The following is a 6,931-nucleotide window of genomic DNA, read 5'->3' as shown; positions in this document are numbered from 1 at the left end:
GACTAGCTCTTTCATTTGCCCACCAAGATGTTTCCTAAACTGTGCAAGCTTGCCACTCGATGCTAACTTTCATTAGAATCGACTCAGTGGTATAGTCCTGTAAGCATAATCTTTGCCACTATGATAAAAGTATAGATAACATTTTTACTTTTTATATAAACTAAAATATTATAAGTAATAAAGATGGGAAGAATGCCACGAACAAAGATATTTCTTCGTTACAAAATTCCTTTGTCGGACGCCACCTGAATCAATTGCAATAGATGGACACAGGCCAATGATGATGATGAAGAAGGATGGGAAGAGCGCTACGCGTCATAGTATTCCTCCATTATACCATTATCCATAGATAAAATTGCTTATAAATCATAACTTAGCTATGAAAAGTTATTAAAATCGCTTACAATGGCGCCTCGGTGTAATGTCTAATGGTTTCCTCCCCCCGAGTCACGTTCCGACTACTTCGGCCGTGTCTTATTTAATTAAAGAAAAATATAAATTAGAATAAATTTTAATGGCGTACCGTGGAACGGAACGGGCCTTCACGTGAGAGCATTTCGACCCCACGTTTTATTATTTCTGTATACATTATTTTTCTTAAAAACAATTTTTTAATTTAGCCAACGCTTGTACACTTAATTTAATAAAAATACTAGAGTTTCTAGATTTTTTTTGGTCGTTAATAGTTTAATTATTGTGAGTTTTATGAGCGTATAATTTGTTTTGAAATATAAGCTCTAGGAATAAAAGTATATTTTTAGGGTTAATTTTAAATTACGAACTTCATTTAATTTCCATAACGTTATTACGTAATTCATGTTCGTTATGTTACGATTTGTAAGCAAGAGGTAGTTGCTTCACGTCCTTTCTTTTACTCTCGTGTGGGATTTAGAGGGACAGTGGCCAGGAGTTTCTTGCCAGCTCTTCTCATTCGCCCTACCTTCCGAACTGGCGGTAAATTCACTCTCTGTATCATTGACTATCATAAGTGTCAACATTTGACCTATATGAATAAATGATTTGATTTTGATTTTGACACATCCCTGTAGAATGCGATAGCTATCTGATCTAATATCTATACTAATATTATAAAGCTGAAGAGTTTGTTTGTTTGTTTGAACGCGCTAATCTCAGGAACTACACGTCCGATTTGAAAAATTATTTCAGTGTTAGATAGCCCATTTATCCAGGAACGCTATAGGCTATATATCATCACGCTACGACCAAAAGGAGCAGAGTACCAATAAAAAATGTTACAAAAACGGGGAAAATTATGACTCATTCTCTCTTATGTCCGCAAGCGAAGTTGCGCGGGTCATCTAGTATTTTATATAATTAATATAAAAATCTGATCAGCACCTCCAGCGGACGTCGTAGAAACAGTTTTTTGTCGTACATTTTAAAATGTCAAACTCTCGATACGCGATGGTTCCATTGTAGAGAATTGCGCTACAGATCCACTTAACTTGTATCTCTGCTTAACCTTAAAATAACAGAGTGAAAAACAAGAACTAAGTTTAGCTCAAGTGTTTGCTATTGGTTACCATGGCAACGCATCCTCGGGGATGCTGGAGTGAAATCTCAGTTGGCTACGATTAGCACGCGACGGTGAGTAGTCATTCCGCTGGAATGAACCCACTACCCTGCGCAGAAATAACAATTAAAGTCAACGCACGCAACCGGAGTTTGCTAAGATTATTGTAACTTTGTCGGTTTCATAGTTTGAAACTTTTTGTGTCATATACGTGAAATTATGTAATATTCCTTTGTTATAAGGGAAGGGAGGCTTTTGCCCTGCAGTGGGACAATATGGGCTGATAATAAATAATAATAAATAAATAATGTTGTTCAAATTAAAAACGTTTGATGCAATTCAAACGAAACATCGGATACACAAATAAGGTATCGTTAACTTTAATTTTAAATTGCGTTTAAGACCTATTCCATTATAATATTACGTGTACAAGTCGCGAGAGTTTAAATCGTCAACTGTAAAATGTAGTCAAACGAAAAATCTATTTCGCATGTAACCTATGAATGTTTAAACAATGAAAGAATGAAAAGCAAATTTCATTTTAAACAAGCACATTCAAGTCACGAACATGCAGGGCACAGCTTTTATTTTGACACGCAACGGCCATGTCTATTACTGAATCGAAAATCATATTTTCACTCTGATAGAATAGTTTGAAATTGTTTTGATTATAAATGGGCTGTTTTTTTGTTTAGAGAATGTAAAAATAATTTTGTTTAACAATATATAGGTTCATTATTATATGTACTTACAATGCCCAAGTCCCCAACCCGCAATTGGACAGCGTGGTGGACTCAAGACCTAACCCCTCCCTCATTACGGGAGGAGACCCTTGCCCAGCAGTGGGACATTAAAATAATAAATAAAGTAGGACATTAATGAGTTAAATTTATTTATTTATTATACAATGCGGCGGTTATCGACCACGACCCAATTATAAATTGTCATATGTTTAGTATCACCGGACTCAAAAATCATATGATATTCGAATCTCAAATGAGGAAGAATGCTACTGCACTTACTGCACCTACCAATAGGAAAACAGTAAGAAAACCCCGTATTTCCTAACGACTCTGCTATTGGACAGGCGGCGCACGCGACGCTGCCAGTTTGCTTTGATCTATCCCGCCAGTACCGCGCGAACCTGTGGCATTGACACACATCGGAATTTTCCGCGCAATAAAAATTTAATTTCAAGTAACCTTTCGCGAAAAGCACGTTCATTTCTTGTTAAAGTTTTAGTTTCTAGTGTAATTAAATAGCAATAGTAACAGTTTTGTGAAATAAAGACGTTTCAACGTTAAAAACATTTTATAGGTAGGTTGTAAAAAACCACGGACGCTATAGTGTTGTCGTGCATTGTTTTTCCAAGATAAGTGTTTGTAGTGATAAGTGATGATCAATAAGTCAATAAGTAACAATGTAAGTGATAATTAGTCGTTAGTAGGTAGGTAACGCATTCGCCGCGCGAAGTGTCAGTGTGGTCACAGGATCGAGACGCGCCGGCGCCGAACTCGCTAGTTTGCCGCGCTACGTCATCGCTGCGGCTCCAGTGTACGGGTACCTAAGTAATATTTTTTTCTTATGGCGGGATGATACGTATGAATTAATGTTTGCACAGACTGATAGATACTGTTTTGATTGCATTATTTTATTATTTTGCTTAATAAGGATGTGTAACACTTACCTATTTTGTAATTTTTCCAACTATGCTATTTTTTTGTTTGCCTCCTGACTATTGACATAGAATCTAGGTCCATCTATACGTTGAACGAAACAAGCTATGAAATCAACTCATTGTTATAGGTTTATTTGATTTCAACGAAAGTACAAACTTGTGATCACTATTTCGTATTACTGCACTGAAAAGTGGACATATTATAAAGAGTACCTGATTCGACTGGTGGTGATATAACTTACCCTATTCTCGGCATTATACAAGATCATACGTCAAAAAACAACACTCACAAAAGTTCGAACAAAAACTCAATTAAAGGAGAAACAAAGACAGAAATTATTAACACCGTCACAAAAACCATGTCTTTTTGCGCAGCCTTTTTATACGAGGTCCTTTAATTTATCATTCTGGCTACTCAGGGAGCCGAGTTAATTATGTTGGCAACACTGAGAAGGGTTGAAAAAATATGTCGGAGGGACATATTGCTGTTTAGCATGTGTTCACCAAATGTGTTTTGTTTGACAACATTTTCCAGTCTTTTTGCCTTTTCATGGTGTTTTGTCTGCTTTTTTATGGATTTATATGTTTTTACGATTATGGTAGCAGAGGTCATTGACATTCGTATTGTGATTATTTTGTTTTTTTTGCCTTACTTATGAATATGCAATGATATAGATACACACTACCTATACGATTAAGTTGTGTATAGTTAGATACGATACAGGAGTTTTTTTTTAAATTTTATTCTTAGCGATAATTATTTGCAGTATCAAAAAAATAGACATAAGTAAGATATAACTGTCCATTAACTATACGCCACTCTTGTCACGTACTTTTCATTCATCGAATCTTATGACAAAATGTTAAAACCCCAAATTTCTAGTAACATAGGCACTATACAAAAAAAATATCATAAGAAAGCAAAGCTTCGAAAATCAAGACCAAAATGATATTCTGAGCAGTAATTTAGTAACTTGAACGTTATCAGTGGTGTCTCAAATTATCCACCTTACGAACCAACTCCGGGGCTAAAATTCCATGGTATCCGCACCCCACCTTGAGGGTCGAACGTAAACTGACTGCTTTACTGCCATGACCATTGGGGTCACCTGGTGACGCTTCATCCCCCATGTTACGGGATACATACGGTTATAAAGAGTAGGCCACGAGTTTTTCTTCCCGGCAATGAAAATATCCGTGGCGAAGTGGTTTAGATCGCCACGCCGATACCACTGCGTCGGGAGGTCGTGGGTTCGATTCCCACACGAAAACTACAAATGATTGTTTCGGGTCTGGTTGTACTTTGTGTAGGTTGTTTGTATGTTTGTAAAAGTCCCAGCGACTCAAGAGCAATACTTAGTGCGGGAGTTGTCTTTTTTTTAACAAAAAAGGTTTTTAAATATGTACCTACTTATTTAGACAATTAATTGGCGTCAATCTTCCGAAATAGGTAGTTCAATGATAAATAGTACTTACAATTAAACTTCAGGAGCTAAAATATTAGAGCCAATTGTCTCATTATGGTACAACACTATGAAACAACATAAAAAATATATAATCCGTATGAAGAATTTTACTCAAAAACAAATCGCATACGTATTAGAAAAATATTTCACTTTAAAATTAGGTTACGGAAAATCATCTATGAAAAATATGATACTATGAAAAAATAATGTAGTACTTTAAGTAGTAACTTTTAACGTGTCGGTTACAAATAACGTAATATTTCAACCGCCTGGACCTGAAAATGTTTAAGAATTTACTCTAGAAAGTCTCAGGAACATAATAATCTTTAAATAACCTCCAATTGTTAATTATAAACCCGAATCCGTTTATTTTAATAGTCACAGCAGATCTTACGTAAAGGACTCATAACCTCAAACCATTAAGTTTGAAGTTCATAAGCTTGCCATTCCGTCGGCCTGTGTGTTTAAGACGACTGTATTGTTTAGGCTACATTCTGATTAGGCGGATAGTTTGCTGCATTTTGTGGTAAGATTACGTCCGTTTTTTTGCCCTATCTATGAAGTGTTTACTCACAAGCATCTTTGTCTATAATATTGTTGTATTTTCGTTTTCTATAACCCTAATAAATATGATAACCAAAAGCAACTAGATCATTTTGACATTTACATTAGAAAACCATGCCTAAAAAAATGTTTATGAAATTAGTTTTTACTAAAATTAAAAAGGTATTTGCTCTTATACCTGCTAATTACTTTATATTATTTATAACTAACATATGTTATCTAAGTTTACTAACCCCCGGTTTCTGAGGTGTTTTATATGAGTTTAAACGCTATTGAATATATAAACTACCGCTAAATGTACTTAGAAACCGGGCATAAATAGGATAAAACAAACTTAACGTAGCGCGCTGACAGTAAGCGGCAAACAATCAGTCTCACGCAAACATAGCCTTAAGAGAGAACGTTTGTGAAAATCGCTTGGTATGTAAGACCGTTGTAACAATATCTTCGGGACAATTTCAATGTAGGGCTGTACTCACGTGCTACAAGCCCAGGGAGGGCCTGATCCCTATTGATGGAAATAAAAAGGTTATACGACCATTGAATCGACGCAGTTTGGTGCTTTTGGGAAAAGGTACCTGTTTTAAACTTGGTAATTTTTTTCTTAGAATTCTATAGTAAAATTGTAGTTTAAAATGCAATACTACCAATTAAATATAACGCTTCTTGTTGATATTGTTTTTATATTTAAAAAGCCGAGTTCCGCATTGAAAAATCCTTTTATAAAAAGAAAATGTTACCAGTCACTTTCCAATTCTTAAAAACGATGTTAACCTAAAGTTACAATTTTCTATTTATAATAATATTTCTATTTATTTCATATCGTGAGGATTTATATTTCAGCTGAATTGTTTTTTATCAAGAAGTTATCTACGTTTATTTTAATCCCGAGTCTTCTACTATTAACGTATCAAAAAGGGCCAATAGTTAAAGCGTAAAAAAGATGAACAGGCTTTAATAATATCAGTTTACTCAGTGAGTACATTGAGCGATAGTTTATCTATTTTATAGCATTTTTTTTATGAGCTTAAACGCTATTGAATAGATAAATCAGTTTTACAGTTAAAGGATAGGCGTCAGATACCCTATCTGCTAGATACAGTTATATAAAAAGTATTAAAAAAACTTATACTTTTACGACGATACGGTGACGATCCGTTTCCGAGTTGATTAGTATGCTACGACCTTAAATCAACATCAAATTAGTGGTCGCTTTAGAATGACAATTCCTACAGGTGGTTAATTCTAGCAATATCAATAATTATTTTATGTATTACAGCACTTTCAAATATGAAAAAGAAATTGAAAATGATGAATTTTCAAATTTCTATAACTCGGTTGAAAGCGATCCTACAGGTTTTGTGCCGTACGAACTATTGCTACAAATGGCTAGTGCTATCGATACATGTCATTTTTGTTGGCCGGCGCTTTTAAAAAAGGACAATATGGATGATCTCTGATAAGCTATATGCTACTTATCCAGAATACTAAAATGTTGCATTTGTACGTGCACATTAAGTTATCATATCACAATTTCCAGTCCACATTTTGTCTCTGCATAAAGCTAAGCGCATATGAAGCATTCGGAAGGAAATGCACTCTGCTCATACTGGCTGTAAATTAATTTTACATGTTATAACCAAGTCTAGTGAGATTAATATTGTATCAGGAAAACCTTTTACAATGCTG

General features: G+C 34.8%; 1 protein-coding gene across 1 annotated transcript in view; it reads left to right on the top strand.

Moving 5' to 3' along the window:
* Positions 1–3,005: 3,005 nt before the first annotated feature.
* LOC142980068 (zwei Ig domain protein zig-8-like) overlaps positions 3,006–6,931 on the top strand; it is a 505,717-nt gene continuing 501,791 nt past the window's right edge. The window contains exon 1 of the mRNA XM_076125351.1: positions 3,006–3,094. The gene's annotated coding sequence lies outside the window, so the exon portion shown is untranslated. The remainder of the gene's footprint in view (positions 3,095–6,931) is intronic.

The sequence above is a fragment of the Anticarsia gemmatalis genome, chromosome 17 (assembly GCF_050436995.1).
Source record: "Anticarsia gemmatalis isolate Benzon Research Colony breed Stoneville strain chromosome 17, ilAntGemm2 primary, whole genome shotgun sequence".
Classification (NCBI taxonomy): Eukaryota; Metazoa; Arthropoda; class Insecta; order Lepidoptera; family Erebidae; genus Anticarsia; species Anticarsia gemmatalis.
Note: the sequence above shows the minus strand (reverse complement) of the source record. Positions and strands in the feature narration are given on the sequence as shown.